General features: G+C 38.1%; 1 long non-coding RNA gene across 1 annotated transcript in view; it reads right to left on the bottom strand.

Moving 5' to 3' along the window:
- LOC126176728 (uncharacterized) overlaps positions 1-20,190 on the bottom strand; it is a 43,167-nt gene extending 22,977 nt beyond the window's left edge. Inside the window, exon 1 of the long non-coding RNA XR_007535650.1 lies at positions 20,061-20,190. This is a non-coding gene — a long non-coding RNA (uncharacterized LOC126176728). The remainder of the gene's footprint in view (positions 1-20,060) is intronic.
- Between the last annotated feature and the right edge of the window lie 2,283 nt (positions 20,191-22,473).

Here is a 22,473-nt window from a genome sequence, read left to right on the forward strand (position 1 = left end):
TATGTCCCATAAACAGGTTGACATAGGAGTATGCCATGTGGCTGTGTGGTGGATTTGCTGTACATCCCTTCAGATAAGAGGTAGGTGTGTGTTAGATAACATTGGTAAGGTGTATGAACAGTGAATTAGTGAGTTTGGAGTCTGAGGACATTGGGAGAGGTGGTGTTCAATAGTGACAAGACCATGGGCAAGAGGGATGTTAGTGTATATGGAACTGGCATCAACAGTGATGAGTAGGGATCCAGGAGGTGAAGGCAGGGGCTAGTTATTTTATCACTTTCATTATTTTGTTAGCTCCATAAACTGGTATATGTTATTGCTTTTTATGTAAAATCTCTGCAAGAGTTTCTCAGAATCACATATTGCCACTTAACCACTTCCTCCCTTGTAATATTTTAAAATTAAATTTTATTTCTGTTTTTACTTTTTTTATCACTGCAATAACTTATAAACCCTGCAAGACCACTATAGACTTTGTCTACTGTATTTTTCATTTTACTTCATTTTATACAATTATGCGATTGACGAATATGTGTAGGCTCGCAGTAGTGACGTGTAACAAGCTTACAACACAAACATATTTTGTGGCTACTATATCTCAGTTTGGTATGAATGGTAGTGCTGTTAACAGGATGATTCTGCCAGCACTGTGGCCTAGTTTTCACCATATTTTAAATATATGCGACAGTGCCAAGCTGATTTTGCGTTAATTTTTTGACAATTGCACTATGGCTTCATTATATTAGGACATGCTTTAACCCTCAAAAGGGTGTGCCTGTGTATAAACTGCGCCAACCAAAAATAAAATGATTTTGTGTGATTACATTTTTGTTTCACAACTGCAAACCTATACCATTCTTTCAGTATTGCTTCAGGTTACACAGTGATAAATTGTGTTGTCATTGTCTCAGTGAGCAGCAGTAATGTAAAATACAAAGTGAGTTAGCCGAGAAAAAATTTACAATCCGTTAAAAAAAATGACTCCAGTTACGAACTAGCAACATAAGCCCACATTGATGTCTACAAGATAATTAGTGATCGAATAAGCAGTGGACTGATATCTGATGCAACTGCACTGCTTAATGCTTCAAATGCATCATTACTGTCTCTTTAACACCTGTCCTTGGGAACAGAGAGCTATAGTGAAAATTTATTTCATTAATGTTTAATAAAACAGTTATTTTCTCTTTGTTTAAATAAACTAAGATTAAACTGTGATTTTGCTCACACATGACTCAACTTGGCAATATAAATGAAGCTATTCTATACATGTGTGCAAAGTGTGCCATGCGCCCGCTTGTGTTATGAGAAACGGCGCACCCACTCGAGGTTTAAAACAGGTATGCCTCATCATGTTTTCCACGTGTATAAGCGTAATACTTTTCATTATGGTATATTTTATAGGTTTAAGATGTAGACTGTCCTCTAGTTATTTTGGTTTTTCAATGTTTTGCCGCGGATCTGGAGACTGTCTAGCAGTCTAAGGACCAAAATATTTTGTCACCATAGACAGAAATAAAAGAAATTTATTCTCCTTCAGTGTACTGACCTGCTGATAGGATAGCTGGCGTACTTGTCATTATCTGAGGAACTGCAGTATGGTCAAAAAATATTTATTCTACAGAAGTGTGTGGTAAGAAAAAAAAATCATATAGTAGACAGTTCTTTCTTGGAGTACACATGAGAAAACTTGCTAGCAGAATGCGGTGTGTTCAGAAACAAAACAGATAGTGTAATCAGACTAATCCTTTCTAAACTGATGGTTAGTAATTTCTTCCACCAGCCCCTGCAGTTTTTAGCATGACTTCTTCCACATCTCTATATGCTCTTTTTCATGTCAGTACTTATGGGACATGATTTGTGAACGTACTAATGAATGAAATGTATCATATTATGTCATTGTTTTCTGTTAAATTAATCATTTTGCCTCAAATTCCTACTTGGTGGCACTGAAATTTCTGGCCAATTAAAACTGTGTGTTGAACTGAGACTCAAACCTGGGACTTTTACCTTTGGTAATCAAGTGCTCTACTGACAGCTACGCAAGTACAGCTCACAACCTAGCCTCACAGCTTTAGTTCTGTCAGTAATTCCCTCCTGCCTTCCAAACTTCACAGTTCTCATGCATACCTTGTGGGACTATCACTCCCAGACAAGAGAATATTGCATAGAAATGGCTCAGCTACAGGCTACAGCATTGTTTCCAGAATGAATTTTCACTCTACACTCAAGTGTGTGCCAGTTTGGAATTCCTGGCAGATTAGAATTGTTTGTCCGACCATGATTTGATCCTGGGACTTTTGCATTTTCCATGCACAGCTTCTCTCGTTTCCTCCATCCACCTGAATTTAACTCACCAGTAAAGTATTAGGTATCCCCTTAAGAAAAATGTTGGTCTCCTTGGACCAGTGTATATGGTGCAAGTACGCGAGTGACCCTCCACTGTTGATCTGAGTCACAGCACTGAAGTGTCCTGTACATACCTGTCGACTCACTGACACAAGGTGTGACAGAATGGCAGACATGGACTATTGTATTAGGACATACCTGTGACCACTTCATGATTGAAGACACCAGAATGGTCAGAGGAGGTGAGAAGTAAAAAGGCTATGGGTGTATTGGTGGAATAGAATGCTGTGTAATATTGGAATGGGAACAGGGAAGAGTGAAAGACAGGAGGATTACAGGAACATACACTATGTGATCAAAAGTATCTGTACACTTGGCTGAAAAAGAACTTACAAGTTCATGGTGCCCTCCTTAGGTAATTCTGGAATTCAATATGATTTTGGCCCACCCTTAGCCTTGATGACAGCTTCCACTCTTGCAGGCATATGTTCAATCAGGTGCTGGAAGATTTCCTGGGGAATGGCAGCCCATTCTTCAAGGAGTGCTGCACTGAGGAGAGGTAATGATGTCGGTCAGTGAGGCCTGGCATGAAGTCAAAGTTCCAAAATATCCCAAAGGTGTTCTATAGGATTCAGGTCAGGACTCTGAGCAGGTCAGTCCATTACAGGGATGTTATTGTCTTGTAACCACTCCAGCGCAGGTGGTGCATTATGAACAGGTGCTCGATCATGTTGAAAGATGCAATTGGCATCCCCAAATTGCTCTTCAACAGTGGGAAGCAAGAAGACGCTTAAAACATCAATGAAGGCCTATGCTGTGAAACTGCCATGCAGAACAAGAACGGGTGCAAGCCCCCCTCCATGAAAAACACGACCACACCATAACACCACTGCCTCCGAATTTTACTGTTGGCACTCCACACGCTGGCAAATGACGTTCATTGGGCAATCGCCATACCCATACACTGCCATCAGATCACCACCCTGTGTACAATGATTCATCACTGCACACAATGTTTTACCACTGTTCAATAATACAATGTTTATCCTCCTTACACTGAGCGAGGCATTGTTTGGCGTTTACCATTGCCAAGTTTTGTCACCTCCTGCCTAACTGTCATAGTACTTGCAGTGGATCCTGATGAAATTTGGAATTCCTGTGTGATGGTCCAGATAGATGTCTGCCTATTACACATTATGACCCTCTTCAACTGTCGGTGGTCTCTGTCAGTCAACAGATGAGGTCGTCGTTTACACTTTTGTGCTGTACATGTCCCTTCACATTTCCACTTCACTCTCACATTGGAAACAGTGGACCTAGGGATGTCTAGGAGAGTGGAAATCTCGCTTACAGATGTATGACACAAGTGACACCCAATCACCTGACCACGTTTGAAGTCTGTGAGTTCTGTGGAGTGCCCCACTCTACTCTCTCATAATGTCTAATGACTACTGAGGTCACTGATATGGATTACCTGGCAGTAGGTGGCAGCACAATGCACCTAATTGGAAAAAAATGTTTGTTTTTGGGGGTGTCTGGATAATTTTGATCACATGTTGTAGGATATATTACAGGGAGAGTGTAATTCAGAAAATCTCGTGTTGTTGAGTATGCAGCCAAACACAATGTTCTTCATTTCAGTGACTGCTCCACAGCATGTGCCATCTGGATGCTTCCTATCAACACCATCTTTTCTGTATTGCATAGGTAGGAGCTCACCTTGCAATGTATCCTACATTCCGATAACCCTCCTGGCCTCATGTTTTGTTAGTCACTAGTCTTCACCCACCTGCCCACTTTCCTGTTCCCACTCCAGCATTACACTGCCTTCCCCTGCCCTGCACTCCATCAAACCTCCCAACTCTCTTCAGCCAGAGACAGTTCTCATGTGAGTATGAGTTGCATGTGTGTGTGTGTGTGTGTGTGTGTGTGTGTGTGTGTGTGTGTGTATGTTTTGTCTGGTTCAGAAGAAGGTGTTTTGGTTGAAAGCTTATGTGTTTCACAGTCGTTTTGTTGTGTCTGTCTGTGACTCAACATTTCTGCTATATGGTGAGTAGCAATCTGTCCATTTCATAAAATTGTCATTATTCCATCCTGGATTTTCCACTGTTTGATGATGACAATCAGTTTCAGATCTGAGAGGAATTGCTGCTGCCAGTGAATGTAGGTTCACTTCAACCAGTTTGCGAGTAAAGATTGTGAATGGGGCTGCAGGCAGTTGACATTTGGAGTTGATTGCCTCATGAAAGGCTGTTTCTCACAGTGGCACATAAATCTACTCATTGTCAGTGGGCCAAGAGACACAGAAAATACGCAGCGGCTGACTGGAAGTGTGGGCAGTGGTCTGACAAGCCTTAATGTTACTTCCTTTCATACAGTGAGTGTGTCGAAGACCAATCCACAGTGTGTAGATGGTAAATGTCAGGCCACGGATTGTTTTGTGATCTTACTCCCATACAAAATGTCAGACTATTTGGAATGCTGGGAGAAACATATCAGTAAACATTTGTACATTTGGTATCTGTAAGAGTAGCTTCAGCTGGATCCAGCACATATGAAGAAACATGGGCTCTCTTTCTTGCTGAACCGAGACTGTTGTTGGGACTGGAGACAGCGTTAAATGGTATTAGCATTACGTAGATCTGATGATAGTTATTTTGTTTCCAGTGTGCTTATTATCAAATTTTAATCCAAAGTATTTCACACATCTCTTCTACATACATATCCTCATATTTTATGCCAAAGTTGAGTGAAGTTGAGTGGAAAGCTGTTGCAGGTTCACAACTGCCTATAGTAAGTTTATTCAGTGTTTAAGACAGTGAATTGTTAGTAAACTTTTATTAATCACCAAGAAAATTTTGTTAATACCTCCTTCTAGAACATAGTTAATTTTTTATTTATTGCAATTTGTGTGCCATTCACAAACAAAACAACTTAGTCTCTGGTAGCGTCCATTGTTAAAAGGTCAATAATATGGACAAGAAAAGTAAGAGATGTATTATGGAAATGTCTGGAATGCTATATGCAATAATTTTCCATTTTGATGAAAACTGATATTGTAGTGTAAGACTCTTCGCATTGACACTGTTCATTTTGGGGAGATAGATATAACTGGAGCCATTTTGCAGAATTTTATGAGACACTGTTTTCCCCACCATGAATAATAAAAAGAAAACTTGGTAGTTTCTAAAACAGTTGTCCAGCATTTGTATCTATTTTCCATTACCCTTCATTTCATCTAAAAAATGTCATGGTAAATGTCCTTTTAACCTTTTTTCTCTCCAGTAAGGCTGCTATAGATTTTTTATTTATTTATTTCCATGTGACCACAGTTACCCTTATCATGAAGAAATCAAAATCTCATTGCTAGATTATTATCTCCACCCGACAATTTCCATCAGGCTAATAAACTGAATCATATACCTTATGTATTGTTGGGGCACTTCTCTTATTTTAATCCAAAGTAGAAATGAACTAGCATCTGCTATCGGTAATCTAAAGCAAGTTTTACATTCTGCAAGAGAGAGCATTGTAATTGTAACTGGAATACCTCACAGACACAATCTGATGTCTACTTCCTGCATATATTTCGAAATTAAAAAGGCAAACAGGCAGTTCCACAAGATCTGCAAAATGTGCCCAAATGCACATTTTCTTAGTGTGGACATTCTTCAAAGGTGTAACTACACAAAACATGGAATGCATCTGAACAGAAGTGGCAAAATGTTACTAAGTGAAAAAATTGTATGTACACTAGAAAGACTCAGCTTGCAAGATAACAGTCTTCACAATACAGCCATCCCAATGATGTATCCAAAAACAGTTGAGCAGCTATCAGTATCAGTTGATTACCACTTCAAAAGCAATGGTACTGTAAATACAACTCCTGCTAACATGCCAACAGAGAGAACAGTGACAGAAGCAGTAGGTCTACCTGAAAAGGTGAAGTCAACAAAAGCTACATTAACAGGAACATCAGTCCCAGCGATGACAGAATCATCCAGGCAGCCAATAGTATCACCAGCAACCACAAATGAGAAGACAACTACAACAGATAGAATGGTGTCTAATGGAAGAAATGTCGTGACGCCTTCCCGTTTCAATGATTTTTTATGTGCAGGCTTGAAGAAGAAAAAGCCAATACCCTAAACAGTGTCAAATGTTTACTACCACATGGCTTTAGGCAGACTCCTCTGGAATCTCAATCAAGAAATAACAGCACTCACAAAATAAAGAAGGTAGGGTTATCATTTTTTCATCAAAATGTGAGAAGCCTCCCTAACAAAATAGACCAATTGCTTATCAACATTAATGAGAAAGACTGTATAAATAATGCCCAGATATTGTGCTTCACTGAGCGCCATGTTACTAGCAACTGCATCATGCCCTTTTTACCAAGTTACAACTTAGCAACCCAATACTGTAGAGTAAATAAAGAAATGGGGGGGAGAGGCAATATATGTTAAGGAAAATTTTGACTACAAAGTAATTGACATTACAAAATACTGTATGGACCAACATTTTGAAGCATGTGCTACTGAAATAAAAACTAATCTCAATTCATTAATAGTCCTGGCTGTTGACAGGGCACCATCAGGAAATATAAAAATGTTTTTTAGTCTCATGGACCAGGTATTGTCAGTTTTATTTTAAAAAACAAAGGATATTGCAGCCTTAGGTGATTTTAATGTAGACTGTCTGACTGATAATAACAATAGAAGTAACTTCCAGAATGTGATGTCCACTTATAATCAATTCAATAATCAATTTTCCCACTAGAATCACCAGATTCCCAAACTATGATAGACAATGTATTTTTAAATGTAAGTAGATACCAGAACATTAATGTAAACCAGGTTATAAATGGTCTCACAGACCATGATGGTCAATTAATCACCCTTTACAGTGTTAACCCTCTTGTTAAACTATCTCCCCAGTGGAAATGTATAAGAGTAATGAACAAAGAGGAAAAAGAATCCTTCAACTGTAAGTTGCAGCTAATGGACTGGTCCTTTATTTACAGCATTGATAATGCTAATGGCCGGCCGTGTGGCTGAGCGGTTCTAGGCGCGTCAGTCTGGAACCGCGCGACTGCTACGGTCGCAGGTTCGAATCCTGCCTCGGGCATGGATGTGTGTGACGTCCTTAGGTTAGTCAGGTTTAAGTAGTTCTAAGTTCTAGGAGACTGATGACCTTAGAAGTTAAGTCCCATAGTGCTCAGAGCCATTAGATTATATAATGCTAATGACAAATTTAACTATTTTATAAATGATTCTTCTGCCCTTTTTGAAGAATCTTTTCCAAAGAAATGGGTCAAAAATATTAATCAAAATTCCGTAAGTAAGCCTTGGATCACAGAAGGTATTAAACAGTCATGCAGAACTAAGAGAGAAATTTACGCTAAAATCAGAACAACTAATGATACACAAAAATGGAATCATTATAGATTGTACTGCAAAATTTTAAAGAAAGTAATACAGAAGTCAAAAGCCCTTTTCTATAAGGAGAAAATAGATAAATCTAATAATAAAATGAAAACAATTTGGAACATTATAAAAAGTGAGACAAAGACAAAAACAAGCGACACAGATGACCTAAAAATCAGGCATGGGGGTAACTTAATAGAAAATCAAAAAAATGTGGCTGAAATATTTAACAAACATTTCCTGTCAGTAACCTAAAAATTGGCTGTAGGCCCTCAGTTGAGGAAGCTATGACTTTATGTCAGGATGCATTCTCCAACATAATACCAGAAATGTACATTAATCCTATCACTGTAGAGGAAATTCAAACGGTCATCTGGTCTTTAAAGTGCAAGAACTCTGCAGGAGTAGATAATGTATCCAATAATTTATTGATATATCTAAAAACAAAGATGATGTGACTTACCAAACAAAAGCGCTGGCAGGTTGATAGACACACAAACAAACACAAACATACACATAAAATTCCAGCTTTTGCAACCAACGGTTGATTCATCAGGAAAGAGGGAAGGAGAGGGAAAGACAAAAGGATGTGGGTTTTAAGGGAGAGGGTAAGGAGTCATTCCAATCCCGGGAGCAGAAAGACTTACCTTAGGGAGGTGAAATCAGGCAGACAGTGTTTGTTGGTAATGAGGCTCACCCTGTAGCTAAACATGCCTTGGTGCACGGCCAGCACATCTTGGCACAGTGTTACACTGTCCGGGTTATCTGGATACTTCCCACTAACACCAACCTGTCATAACTCCAGAGATGGGAACTTGCCCTTCAGTATATCCTCTCTTCTTGTTATCGGCCAGGCCTCAACCTCCGCTAATTTCAAGTTGCCGCCACTCATACCTCACCTGTCTTTCAACAACATCTTTGCCTCTGTACTTCCGCCTCGACTGACATCTCTGTCCAAACTCTTTGCCTTTGTGTGTGTGTGTGTGTGTGTGTGTGTGTGTGTGTGTGTGTGTGTGTGTGCGCGCCTGTCCCCCTAAGGTAAGTCTTTCCGCTCCCGGGATTGGAATGACTTCTTTCCCTCTCCCTTAAAACCCACATCCTTTTGTCTTTCCCTCTCCTTCCCTCTTTCCTGATGAAGCAACCGTTGGTTGCAAAAGCTTGAATTTTGTGTGTATGTTTGTGTTTGTTTGTGTGTCTATCAACCTGCCAGTGCTTTCGTTTGGTAAGTCACATCATCTTTGTTTTTAGATATATTTTCTCTACATGGAATGTTTCCCTCTATTATATGCAATAATTTATTGAAATTTTCATGTAAATGGATTAGTGATATTCTGTGCCATATTTTTGATGCTTCATTTCAACAAGGCATTTTTCCTGAAAGACTCAAGTATGCCTTTGTGAAGTCCCTACACAAGAAGGGTGGTAGAGCTGAGCTCACTAACTACCGCCCTATTTCACTGTTAACAGCCTTCTCTAAAATTCTAGAAAAATTAATGCACAATAAAATTACTTAACACCTCATAATGAACAGACTTATCAACAAGAACCAGTTTGGCTTTCAAAGGGGCTGTTCAACTGAGGAAACAGTGTATGCACTTACAAATGAAGTACTTGAATGTCTAAATCAAAAAATGATAGGAATTGGTGTTTTCTGTGACTTATCAAAGGCATTTGATTGTGTAGATTACCACATTCTCATGAAGAAAGCCAAACTACTTGGAATACGGGGTATCGCAGGTAACTGGCTGCAATCTTATCTTCAGGAAAGAAAATACAAAGTAATTTTAAACAGCTCAGATGAGTCAAGGGATACCTCCACTCAGTCTGAAAGGACTTCTATTAGTTGTGGTGTGCCTCAAGGCTCAATTCTGGGGCCATTGTTTTTGATGTTTATAAATGATTTACCATTGTGTGCAAGCATGCCTTGCAAATTTACTCTTTTTGCTGACGATACCACCATCTTCGCGAGTGGAAAATCAGATGTTAATTTCAAGGAGTCAGTTAACAACATACTCTCTGAAGCGATTAACTGGTTCAGTGTTAATGGTCTCTCTCTAAACTCAAGTCAGACAAATTTTATCCAGTTCCATACAAAAACAAAAAAGTGAGAGAAATAAATGTAACGTGTGGAAATCAACCAATAGAAAGAATGGATGTGTCTAAATTTCTTGGAGTACATATTGATAGCAAAATGAACTGGTCCTTCCATATACAAAAGACCCTAAAAAAATTGAACTTGGCTATGTATGCTATCAGAATGATGTCTTCCATTGGAGATTTAACCTTTATGAAGTCCGCATACTATGGGTATTTTCACTCCGTTATGTGTTACGGAATTATCTTCTGGGGAAACTTAGCTTTGGCAAAGAAAATTTTTGTGGCCCAGAAAAGGGCTATTAGAATTATGTGCAGAGTACCCCTTAGGACATCATGCCATAACCTTTTCAAAATAATGACCACTGTATCCCAGTACATATATTCGTTTATGTGTTTTGTAATTAAGAACGCTGCACAATTTCCATCAAATAAGAACTATCACAAATATAATACAAGGGTGAAATAAAATCCTCATTGTGAACTTAAGAACCTGATAGTTGTTCAGAGAGGTGTCAAATGGTCAGGAACAAAAATTTTTAACCATCTCCCTGACCAGATAAAATGTTTAAGAGAAAATGAATCTCTTTTTAAAGCAAAACTAAAGAAATATTTGTTAAATATGTCTGTTTATACATTAGAAGAGTTTTATGATGCCAAAAGGGAAATAGCATTTAAATAGAATTATCCATCTTGTTAACAAAGAAATGTGCTTGCAATTTTTCTCCAAATTAAAACATGAAATTTTGTATTAACACTCAAAGAAATCTGCTGTTATATGTACAATATCTGTTTTTCCTCTAAACTTTGTATTAACTATATGCAGTTATGTAGAACATTTTTATATATTTAATGAAGACTGTTTTGTATCTTTTTGTATGTTTGTTGTTTTGTATGTTTGACTCATTCCACATCTCATGTGACGTGCTCACAATACGAGATCTACGGAGCATGAAATAAATAAATAAATATCTGCCAAACCAAAACTCTGTGTGTCTTTATTAAAATGATTGCCACAAAGCTCTTCAAATTGAGGCAGTCTACAATGATATCACCTAATATTCTACTCCAATTATTGTACACACTAGACTAGAACAGTAAGATAGCATCATGTCAATAATGCTTCTTGGGAACTGACTACCTGACAAGTTAATGCTTCATTTCACACTTTTTATAAATGTAATCATTTTCATGTGCAGGATTGTTCAGGAATGCTGGAAAAATATTTAACTTATATTTTTTTGAAAAATAATTTTGTTTGTAACTTTGCTTATCTACAAAACTGAATGTACATGATCATGTTTACCAATACCAATTTAGAGCTGCACCAGTTCCAAGAAGAAAAGCAATTGGCATTGTTAAACTCTGACTGACAGGAGAAAAAATTCAGTTCACACTTTGCTTTGCAGAAGTGCAAAGCAGTGTGTGGAGGTTCACATCTGAGCTGCTCACAATGGGAGTTACACTGCAAGTCTCGTTTCCACATAGAAATATCTACGTCATGTACATCTACATCCATAACCTGCAAACCGCTATGAATTTCCTGGCATAGGGTACTTCCTGTCATGCCAGTTACTGGGGCTTCTTCCCATTCCATTCACCATTTGCATATGGAGCATGGGAAGAATGATTCTTTAAAGATCTCTGTAAATGCTGTAATTAATCTAATCTTGTCCTCCTGGTCCCTATGGGAGCACTCATAGTGGCTGTAGTATATTTCTAGATTAATCATTTAAAGCTGGCTATTCAAAATTCATAAGTAGGCCTTCTTGGAATAGTCTGTGTCTATTTCCAAAAATCTGCCTGTTCACTTTCTTCAGCAACTCCATGACACTATCCCATGGTTCAAACAACACTGTGACCATATGCACTGACCTTTTCTGTGTATGTTCAATATCATCTGGTAGTCTGTTTGTTATGGGTCCCAAAAACTATAGCAATGTTCTAGGGTGGTCATATGTGTGTTTTATAAGCTATCTTCTTTGTTGACTGATGGAACTTCCTTAATATTCTACAAATGAGCCAAAGTCTTCCACCTGCTTTATCCATAACTGAGTTTGAGCCATTTTATATGGCTACAAATTATTATACACATGTATCTGTGTAGATGATCAGTTCCAACTGTGACTTATTGTAGTCATAAGATACTATGTTTATTTCTTTTGTGAAGTGCAAAGTTTTACATTTTTGAAAATTTAAAGCAATTGTCCTTCTTTGCACCTCTTTGAAATCATATCAAGGTAACACTGAATATCTGTGCAGCTCTTTTCAGACAGTACTTCATTATAGATAACTGAATCATCTGTGAAAAGTCTTAAAGGCTGTTAGCATACAACATGAACAGCAAAAGTCCCATCACATTTCCCAGGGGCACACCCGGGTTTACTTCTACACCTGTCAATGGCTTCCCATTTGAGGTAATTTGCAGCTTTCTCCCTATCAAAAAAATCCTCAGTGCAGTCACAAATCTCACATGGTTTCTCCTGTGATTATACTATTGATAATAAATGTATATGTGGTACTGTGTCAAATCATTTCCGGTAAGTCAGAAATACTGCATCTACCTGATTGGCTTTCAGGAGGTCGTGTGAGAAAAGTGAGAGTTGTATTTTATGTAATTAATGTTTTGGAATCCATGTTGGTTGACATGGTGAGCTCATTCTACCTGATATACCTCATTACATTTGAGCTCAGAATATGTTCATAGATTCTACAGCAAATGGGTGTTGAGGATGATGGATGGTACTTGTGTGGATCACTTCTGCTCCCCTTCTTGTAGATGGGAGTGACTTGTGCTTTCTTCTAATTACTGGGTGTGGTTTTTTGTTTGAGGGATCTATGGTAGATTATAGTTAAAAGATGGTCTAACCCAGCCACAAATTCAGTATAGAACCTGACAGGGATTCCATTAGGCCCTGGAGCTTTGTTCAGTTTTATGTATTTCAGCTGTTTCTCAGCACTACTGACACTAATGTCTATAACACTCATCTCTGCAGTACTGTGAGAATTAAACTGCAGCAGTACATCTGGATTTTCATTTGTGGAAGGACTTTGAAAATCAATTTCAGCATTTTTACTTTTGCTTTGAAACTCTCCATTTTAGTACCTGGACACTAACTTTGATACCATTAAAGCCTGTACATGTAACCAGCGTTTCTTCAGGCTCTGTGCGAGATTCTTAGATAATATTCTGGTGTGATAGATGTTGAAGGCTTCATGCATTGACCACTTGACAACCAGATACATTTCATTCAACATCTCCCTATCTCTAGCCCTAAGCTTTTTTTCCCACCAACTATGCAGTAGTCTCTCTTTCTTTAGAAGTTTCTTTACAATGACTTGGTACCATATAAGGCCTCTCCCATCATGAAATATTCAACTAGGTATATAATCTATTGAGTGCATCATTAAGCATTCTTTTAAACCTGAGCTACAGTTCTTCTATATGCTCCCCTTCTTAGGTAAATATTTCAAGTTTCTTATTGGGACATAACACTACCGCTTCTTTATCTATTTTGCTGAAAAATGAAACATACTAGACTTGTTTCAGTTGCCCTTTGTTCATTGGCAATAATTGGTGCTACAACTGATGATATCATTTTCAATGTGGACTTCCTCAAAGATCAAGTTCTCAGAGAAGGCACTTAGTAATATTTTCTGGGACATCATGTCATGTCCAGCACATACAGAACTTTAATTTTTCCAATTGCCTGTTGGATGCTTTAAATCCCTCCAATTATGACAGTAGAATTGCAGAAATTCCATATTAGTGAATTGAGATTTTCTGTAAAATTTTGGATTACATCTGAAGGTGGTCTGATGGGACAACTGCAGGATCCCACCCTTAATATTGAGTCTTACCTGAAGAATCTTGCATGCAGCTTCAATTTCTAGCTCAATGGATTTGAGTTCCTTGTGAACAGCAACAAATATACCACCTCCATTTACCATTAGTATATATTTTCGATTTACTCTTAAATTTCCCCCAAAAATCTCACTGCTAGGAGGTTCAAGTTTTAGCCAGATGTTTGTACCTAATATTATTTGAGCCCCACTGTTTTTTTAGGAGTGCTGACACATTGTTGCATTTACTGTGGACACAAATTATTTCAATCTGTTGCTGATGCTATTTCATCACTTAACAATTACTAACCTGTTTCTGTGCCAACACTGTGTCTTAAAATTTTGAGACAGTGATATACTGTGGAATATACTGTTGAAAATAATATACTTACCAAATCATAATTTACATTTCAGAATAATGTATATACACATTTACTCATTAAATCTTACTGTGATCAAATAATAACAAAACAGAACCTGTTGGTATTTTCTATGAATAGTCCAAGACATTTGACTATGTAAATCACAAATTTTTGATAGAAAACTGAGGTTTTTGTGGAATTACCAGTATAGCTAACATATGGAGCACATCATACTTAATGAAAAGAATTCAGGGAATTGTCCTTCATATTTCATCAGCTTAAGAAAAGTTGTCTTTTTGGGTGGCAGGGGGGAGGGATGTGGGACTCATTAATGGAGTTTCACAATGTTCAATATTGGGTCCTCTGTTGTTCATTATATATTTTAATGATCTTCCATTTACTATGCATCAGGCAGAATCAGTTCTTTTTGGAGACTACACCAGTGTTATAATCAGTCAGGAAACCCACGCTTCTTTAAGGAATCAAACACCCATGTATAAAACTGCTTCAAACTTCTGATTACTTTACGAATGGGTAATGTACTAAATAATTGACATTAAGCATGTAAATGGGGAATAGTTTAGAAAAGGTTTGAAATTATGTGTAAAGTTCATTGTAAGTTGCTTGAGTTCTCATTATCAAACAGTAGATGGGTATATTCTGGGTAATTTGTACTCTGTTTCGAGCAAAAGCTAGTTTTTCATGCATCTGAGTGGTTATAGTGTCATATATAAGTGAGAAAAAGTGAAATTGTGTGTTGTGTTTGTTGCAAGTCACTAAATGCTCTCATTCTGGATGAATATAGTCTTGGTATTTGCATGCAGTGAGTTATGTCACCTCTGGGCATACACCGTTTATAATAGTAATACCTGTATTACTATGTTGAACCTTTCTCATAAGGTTACAGCTTTTTAATGAGTTGATTATGACAGCATTTTAAATTTGGTAACTATTTATATAGATACTGAAAATCAAATTTTTGTTGCTAGTGGAAGTCATTAGACAGGGAACCTGCAACCAAGTTTGGGTTTTGTGCTGTGGGATAGTCACTTAGTAATATGGATCCCAATAGGCATAGAGCAACATAGGAAATTGTAATAACACATTTAGAAGGACTGTTATCAGTTTTTCTGTAAATGCAGTGTCTCACAATTTTTAGATAAGGCAGCCTATTCAGCTATGTACACCAAAAATAGAAAATGGAAAAAATAATTTTAAGACTTCTTAAAAACAGGCCCTTTGATACAAATTATTGCAAGCTTTGGAGAGGTACAAACCATTTTATCTCAGAAAGAGATGAATAATACTGCTACCAAAATCTTTGGTCACTTGGACAGTGATGTTTAAAAGCTGACAGATACCAAGCTAATTTATCAAGGAGGCCTACACTGAAAAGTTCCTTGTGTGTAACTTCTTCTCTCCTACAGCAGGATTTTTATTGAGATGCTTTTACCTTATTTAGTGCAAAAGTGTTACATACTAATATGTGTTATTAGACTTTCCATGTTATTGAGGCCACCCTTTTCGTGGTGTACAAATGTCTTCTGCAGTATATATCTTGTAAGGAATAAGAAAAACTTTTCATAAGATGTAAGTTATGAGTGAAGTCCAATTGTTAACAAAATTAGAAGTATCAGAGAGGCAGGAGAAAGGAAGATATCAGACTTTAGAGTGATTTAGGATATGACGTCAGTGACATGCTCAAAGAAGTTATGGTGTGGTTCACTAACAGTCCACTCTCCAAAACCTTACTAAAATTAGAATGAGATTTTCACTCTGCAGCGGAGTGTGCGCTGATATGAAACTTCCTGGCAGATTAAAACTGTGTGCCCGACCGAGACTCGAACTCGGGACCTTTGCCTTTCGCGGGCAAGTGCTCTACCAACTGAGCTACCGAAGCATGACTCACGCCCGGTACTCACAGCTTTACTTCTGCCAGTACCTCGTCTCCTACCTTCCAAACTTTACAGAAGCTCTCCTGTGAACCTTGCAGTTTGCAGGAGAGCTTAATGTCAGATATTGAACACATTAAGTCATTTGTAAAACCAGCAGAAAAATGCACAAAAAAGGTAAATATGTTCCCCTTTAAAAGATCCCTGAAAGGAAAGTGGGAAAGCAGTGGTTTCAGTTCTCATTCTGTACTCCTCAACAAAAAGTTTGGCATGCAAACATATTATCACTCTTTCAACACAGAACATTCTAAATCCATTTACCCAGTTTCTCTTTGTGCTCAACATCTGCCTCTCACTGGCACTGTCTATGCATGTCTCTCTTCCACTGTCTCTTTTATCTCCCATTGATTTACAGAATATACCACTATCATAGTCTCCCCTGTCACTTACACTGCTGCTTTTGCTGCTTTCCCACTGCCCCGTCCCCACTAAACCTCAACAGCTCAAAAATTCTGGAGGGTTCAACTTATCCCCCCCCCCCTTAAGCGCCATACCCATATGCTTAAAATTTCAGTCCAAAATGCGCCCTCTCTTATACCTGTGTGTTAAAGAAGTTCGTTGGTCTGGGGAGGGGGGTCCAGGCTCCACCCCTCCCCTCCAAGCCTTTTTATGGTCTCCACTCATCTGCATTTTTTCATTTCCACTTTCTCCTCTCTCTTTCATTCCCACTGCTTCTGTTTCCATCCATCCCATCTCTCTCTCTCTCTCTCTTACCACCACATTCCCTCTCCCTCTCCCACCATCACTGGCGTCTCCCTCTCTCTCGAATTTTTGGCGAGGAAGGCAGAATGAGAATTGAGGCATCTAGTTCCCCACTTTTCTGCCAGGGTCTTTTAAAGAGGAGTGTATTCACCATTTTTGTGCTCCAACAAGAGCATTTTTCTGCTGGTTCTCCTCTGTTTATATAAAATGAATTCTGTAGGTGAGTAAGGTTTTGACAGTTTATTTGTACACACAGGCACATTTATATACTTTGACACATATAAACAACAAATAAGAACACATAATATAAGGATAACAAAAAATAGTTTGCTTCACATTTGTTTCTGTATATTTTGCTCATCAATCACAGTTCATTGGCAATGTCCAGCATACGATTTGTATCTTAAAAGTATAAAAACGTTATGAGAAATATTTTACTGAATGTACTGTCTTCCTAGTTTCATTTAATTTTCTGCAGTCATATTAAGTTCTTTTTAGGCTTGTTAAGATCCTTTTTAGCTCATTTTTTGTCACTGCAGTACCACTTTGCACATATTTGTACAGATGTGAAGTTTCCATTATACAGAGAAAGCACGCTATAAAGTTTCATCAGTGACAAAAATGCTGACTAAAGATACCGTTTGGTGACCTCAGAATCCATGTGATGACTTTAGAATTCTTTTCATGTGCTCCCTGTGTCAGTTAAAACTACATTTACACCTCAGACTGGATATTATGTGCACAAGTACAGTGACTTTGTGTTGTGACTTGGCAAGACAGCCAAGCCACTATGACCGGTAGCCGAAATGAACGCGTTTAAGCTCACGCAGGCTGGCGTGAGGTCTGGAACAGGACAATGTAATTAATATAGACAATAAGGTACGTTGCTGCGGGAATACTTAACTTTAATTCATAATTGGTGAACATCGGTCTGACGGTACATGCATCACAAGATAAATAGCAAATGATAATGGCGCCTTGCTAGGTCGTAGCAAATGACGTAGCTGAAGGCTATGCTAACTATCGTCTCGGCAAATGAGAGCGTAATTTGTCAGTGAACCATCTCTAGCCAGTCAGCTGTACAACTGGGGCGAGTGCTAGGAAGTGTCTCTAGACCTGCCGTGTGGTGTCGCTCGGTCTGCAATCACTGACAGTGGCGACAAGCGGGTCCGTCGTATACTAGTGGACCGTGGCCGATTTAAAGGCTACCACCTAGCAAGTGTGGTGTCTGGCGGTGACACCACACTTTGAACCTCTGGATCTTGGTAATGGAAAAAGGTAGTGAAAAAAGTTTCAAGGCTCCATGGGATCATCATCTTAAGAATATATTGTAAAAATTTAGATGATTTACCATGAATAGAAAGTATAGAATTGACCATTCCTCCAGTTGGTGCTTCTGGTAACCAAAAATCATTGTTTATCTTGATAATGGATACGGATTTTCTAAAACAAGAAACTGGCATTTTTAGATGAGTACCTAAAGAATGTACAACTAAAATTTGATCCATTTGCTATGATTATCTATTCAAATAATTGCAGCCTATAGTTCAAAACTGTTAATAACTGGTTTTTTGGTTTTCTGCATAAGTACGGTAACTTTGAACCTCTGGATCTCAGTAATGGATTCTAATATTGAAAAATGTTTTAAAGCTCCTGAAAATATCATCTTAAGTACATATAGTAAAAATTTCAATGATCCACCATGAACAGGAATTATAGAAGTGGCCATCCCCCCAATTGGTACTTTTCATACCCAAAAATCATTGTTTTTTTAGTGTATTCTCAAGAGCCACCCATGGAAGAAGCCACTTAAGGTCAACAATAGGCCACACTTAACGTAAAAGAACCAACCAATTTCCTCAATTTACCTCATCTGAAGGAAGTATATAATGTTTAAATTTTGACCCTGTACTTCGGTATAGCTATAGTATGCATGTTCTTTTGATAGGTACAAAAATTATTGCTAGGCCAAAGGCTATGCAAAAAATGCTTGACATCATATCTCCATGATCAATAGAACCTGAGAGATGACCCCCCCCCCCCCCCCCCGAAAAAGTACACTTTTGCAAATGGCTGTTTAGAATGTATTAGTACCGTGCACATTCACGCATGAACTGAATAATCAGAAGTTTGAATTTGTTTTATACACTGAAGTTAAATTCTTCAGAGAATCAAGGGTTACTGGTAGAGTATTAGCTTTGTTACCATGAGCATGTCTGACACCATATAAATTTTGCAGAATGAATGTTTATTTTTTTCAAAATTTCCAACAGCATTCTTGATATTAAAGCTAATAGTTAATAAGTAAAAAAGTTACAAATTATCCAGTTTGAGAAAATTGCAAATTAACAATAACATGAAATTTGACAAGTCTTAAGTAAGAAATTATTTCCTTTTTAAATAGAGGAATGCTGTAATGAAAATCAGATTAGAACGAAATGTTGCAGAATCACCAATAAAACATAGAGATGTTATCATTGCTGTTCATTTGTTTATTTGATGCACAAATACTGCTTGTGTGCAGGAAACTGAAGAAAGGAACTGATCAATCTCATTTGGACTCTTCTGTCAGGATATTTAGTTTTGATTTGGAATGGCTACTTATGTCAGATGCAAGGTGACTCATTGGTGTGATTCATTTTAATTATGTCAGGTGGAAATTATACTAAGTGTGGCCTTCCCCACAAGACTGGCACGAGTGGTAAAATACCAGTGGTTACATGTGTCACAGCAGCACATTTTTAGGGTACAGAAGACAGAAAGAAACAAAGTTTAGACAAACATTCAGCCTGATTCCCAATCTGGCACATATTTATTTTAAGAATTCATGTGTAAGGTGATAGGGAATGACATTGTTGTTTGCTCCTTCATAGTTTCATCTCTTATTTTGAATAAATATGTTTCAAGATAGTTCTTCTCATACATGCATTGGTTTTACTAAAAGCATTTCTTAGGGTATATGTTAGAAATAATATTAGCCTTTATTTAATTTTTACTGTTAGTAGATCAGTTTTTTTCTATTTGCACAGTGAGGTAACTGAGGATGAAAGAAGAAAAGAGGGTACAAAATAAGATGAGTGGACATGACAACGAATGAACAGGTAATGAATCAAACCAGGGAAAAAAGAGCTTTGTGGCATTTGACTAAAAGAAGAGATATGTTGACAGAACATTGCCTGAAGCAATGGTAATGTAGGGAAGTTCAAGTGTATGTGAGTTCCAGTAATTATGCAGAGATGAAGAGACTTGTCTGTGTAGCCTAGCATGAAAAGCTGTACCAAACACAAACTGAATACTACAACAACTTTTAGTATGATTTTAAATGAACTTACCTTCTAACAGTTTTAAATTGTTGCTATGTAATGATTTTAAGTTGTTGTGCAGACTTATGGTAGAACACTTTGGGAGAGCTGGTTTCAAGACCAGCCACAATGTGAATTTTCCATACTGCTGGTAACAGAGGCAAGGCAAGAGCAGCACACACACTGAGACAGGCCGAGGTCTGAGACAGATGCTAATCATATACTCCACAGATAATGTGCTCACAAGTGGTGCTATCTTGATGTAAAGATAACTAAAATCTTAGAGAAACTCTTTTGTCATTTCCCAACAAAGCGGGACGTTAATCTTGGGGAACTATCCCATGTGACCACCCATTTCAGAAATGTTATGTAATTTTTTTTTGGACAATTAGCACAGTCTGTGCTGGTTGATGTAACAGTGTGTGTCAGTGAATTAATTCTTAATTATCTGTTAAATAAAATTTTACAGTTATCAACTAAGTTTTCCACTTCATGCTTAATGAACCCTTTCAGAGATTTAGCTCACTTCTCCCATGTGAAATAGTCTTTCTCAACACTAGATCTGTCTGTATAAGCACAACTATGGAAATTGTGGAGCTATTTCAATTAAACTTGATGACTTAGTGTCTTGAAAAAAATAATGTTGGTGTAAATCATCCCTATTACCCTTAGTGACAGGGTGCAGCTTTGAAGGGGGTTGCACAGAAAAGTAATGAAATTAGTGTTGAATTCATAGTTCATTGTAGTATTGGGCTGACTGGTAACAGCCCTGATGATATTTTTCCCCTGGAGTGTGATTAGGGGCAGAAAGGGAGTGACACACAAAATGATTGAAAAGAACAGATGTTAATTAGGAGGGGTTTGCTATTTATTGGGAGCTCCAACATTAGCCACATTATGGAGCACCTTAGGAAAATACCATCCAGGGCAGGAAGCTCAGTGTATTCTTGGTTGTAGTTGTAGAATCATTCATAGAAAGCCTACACTCTGTGTTGCAGAAGTACTGATGCGGCAATATTAGTTAGAAGCTACTTTAACCTACCAAGTATAGACTAGGATGTCTACGGGTTCATTGCAAGCAATATGGACAGTCATACCAAGTATAGACTGGGATGTCTATGGGTTCATTGCAAGCAGTATGGACAGTAAGTCTTGTGAAGGAGTTTTCAACACATTTTCCAAAAACCTGTTAGACCTTGTAGCTACAAATAGGCCTGACATTACCGACAGTGTCCGTGTAGAGACGGGTATTAGTGATCATGATACCATCATAGCAACGATAGTTACTGAGGTTACTAAAAATATCAAGAAGGCTAGTAGAGTTTGTATACTGGAAACATCAGATAAGCAGTCATTCACGTTCTGCTTAGACAATGTATGCACATTATTTAGTTTGAATACGATGGACATAGAGGACATTATGGGCAAAGTTTAAGCTGATTGTAAATCATGCTCTGGAGAAGTATGTGTCTAGTAAGTGCATTAAACCTGAAAAATATCCACTGTGGTTTTACAATAAAATTTCAAAAATGCTGAGGAAACAGATTGTTGCATTCTCAGCTTGAAAAAGAACAAAAATTAGTAGAAATTTCTGCATCCATAAAAGATTGATGGTCAAAGCATACAGTATCTCCCGTTGCCATACCTTCTGAAGGATTTTGCTGAGATCTCAAGAAATTTCCAGACCTACTTAAAATCACTAAGCAGGTCAGAGACTTCTATCCATTCCCTCGCTAACCAATATGGTGTGCCAATAGGACATAATTAAAGGAAAGCTCAAGTTTTAAATTCTGCATTTACAAAATCATTCACACATGAGGATCATACAGACAAATGGTAAGGGAATAAAACTATGGTAGATCTCGGTGTTGCCAGACCTCTGCATGCCAATGGCTTGCCAATGTTCAGGAAGTCTCTACAGCCCTACCTGCTGCTGATTATGACAGCCTGCCATTGCCACTGTCCCATATCATTTGGCATGACATACACACTCAGCCACTACTGTGAAGTCAGCAGAGAGCAGTAGCATTTAAACTTGACTGAACCAGCTCATCATCTTTGAATGGCTAGGGCAGTTGTGTGACACTCAATCTGTGATGGGCAGCCCTATGCTGACAATTCAGCCACTTCCACCACTGTCAAACCACGAATCTCCAACCATTGCACGGGCACCTGAATGCTAAGGCAGCTCACCGCTCGACTGCTGTCTCGGGAGTATGACGTGAGTACTTATACTACTACTAGTGCCCAGGTAAGATTGCCTCTGCCAAGGTGTCAGTGGAGTAATTTTCCAGTAATGGGGTGCCCAGTTGGCAGCCAGAGGCTGGTGTACCAGGGGGACACTATGACAGAGTATTCACCTCGCCCACCATTGCCACTAGCAGTTTCCAAGTCCCATGATTGTAAAAAGAAGTAATAAAGAAGTTCTTGTATGTACAAACTA

Source organism: Schistocerca cancellata, chromosome 3, assembly GCF_023864275.1.
Source record: "Schistocerca cancellata isolate TAMUIC-IGC-003103 chromosome 3, iqSchCanc2.1, whole genome shotgun sequence".
Taxonomy (NCBI): domain Eukaryota; kingdom Metazoa; phylum Arthropoda; class Insecta; order Orthoptera; family Acrididae; genus Schistocerca; species Schistocerca cancellata.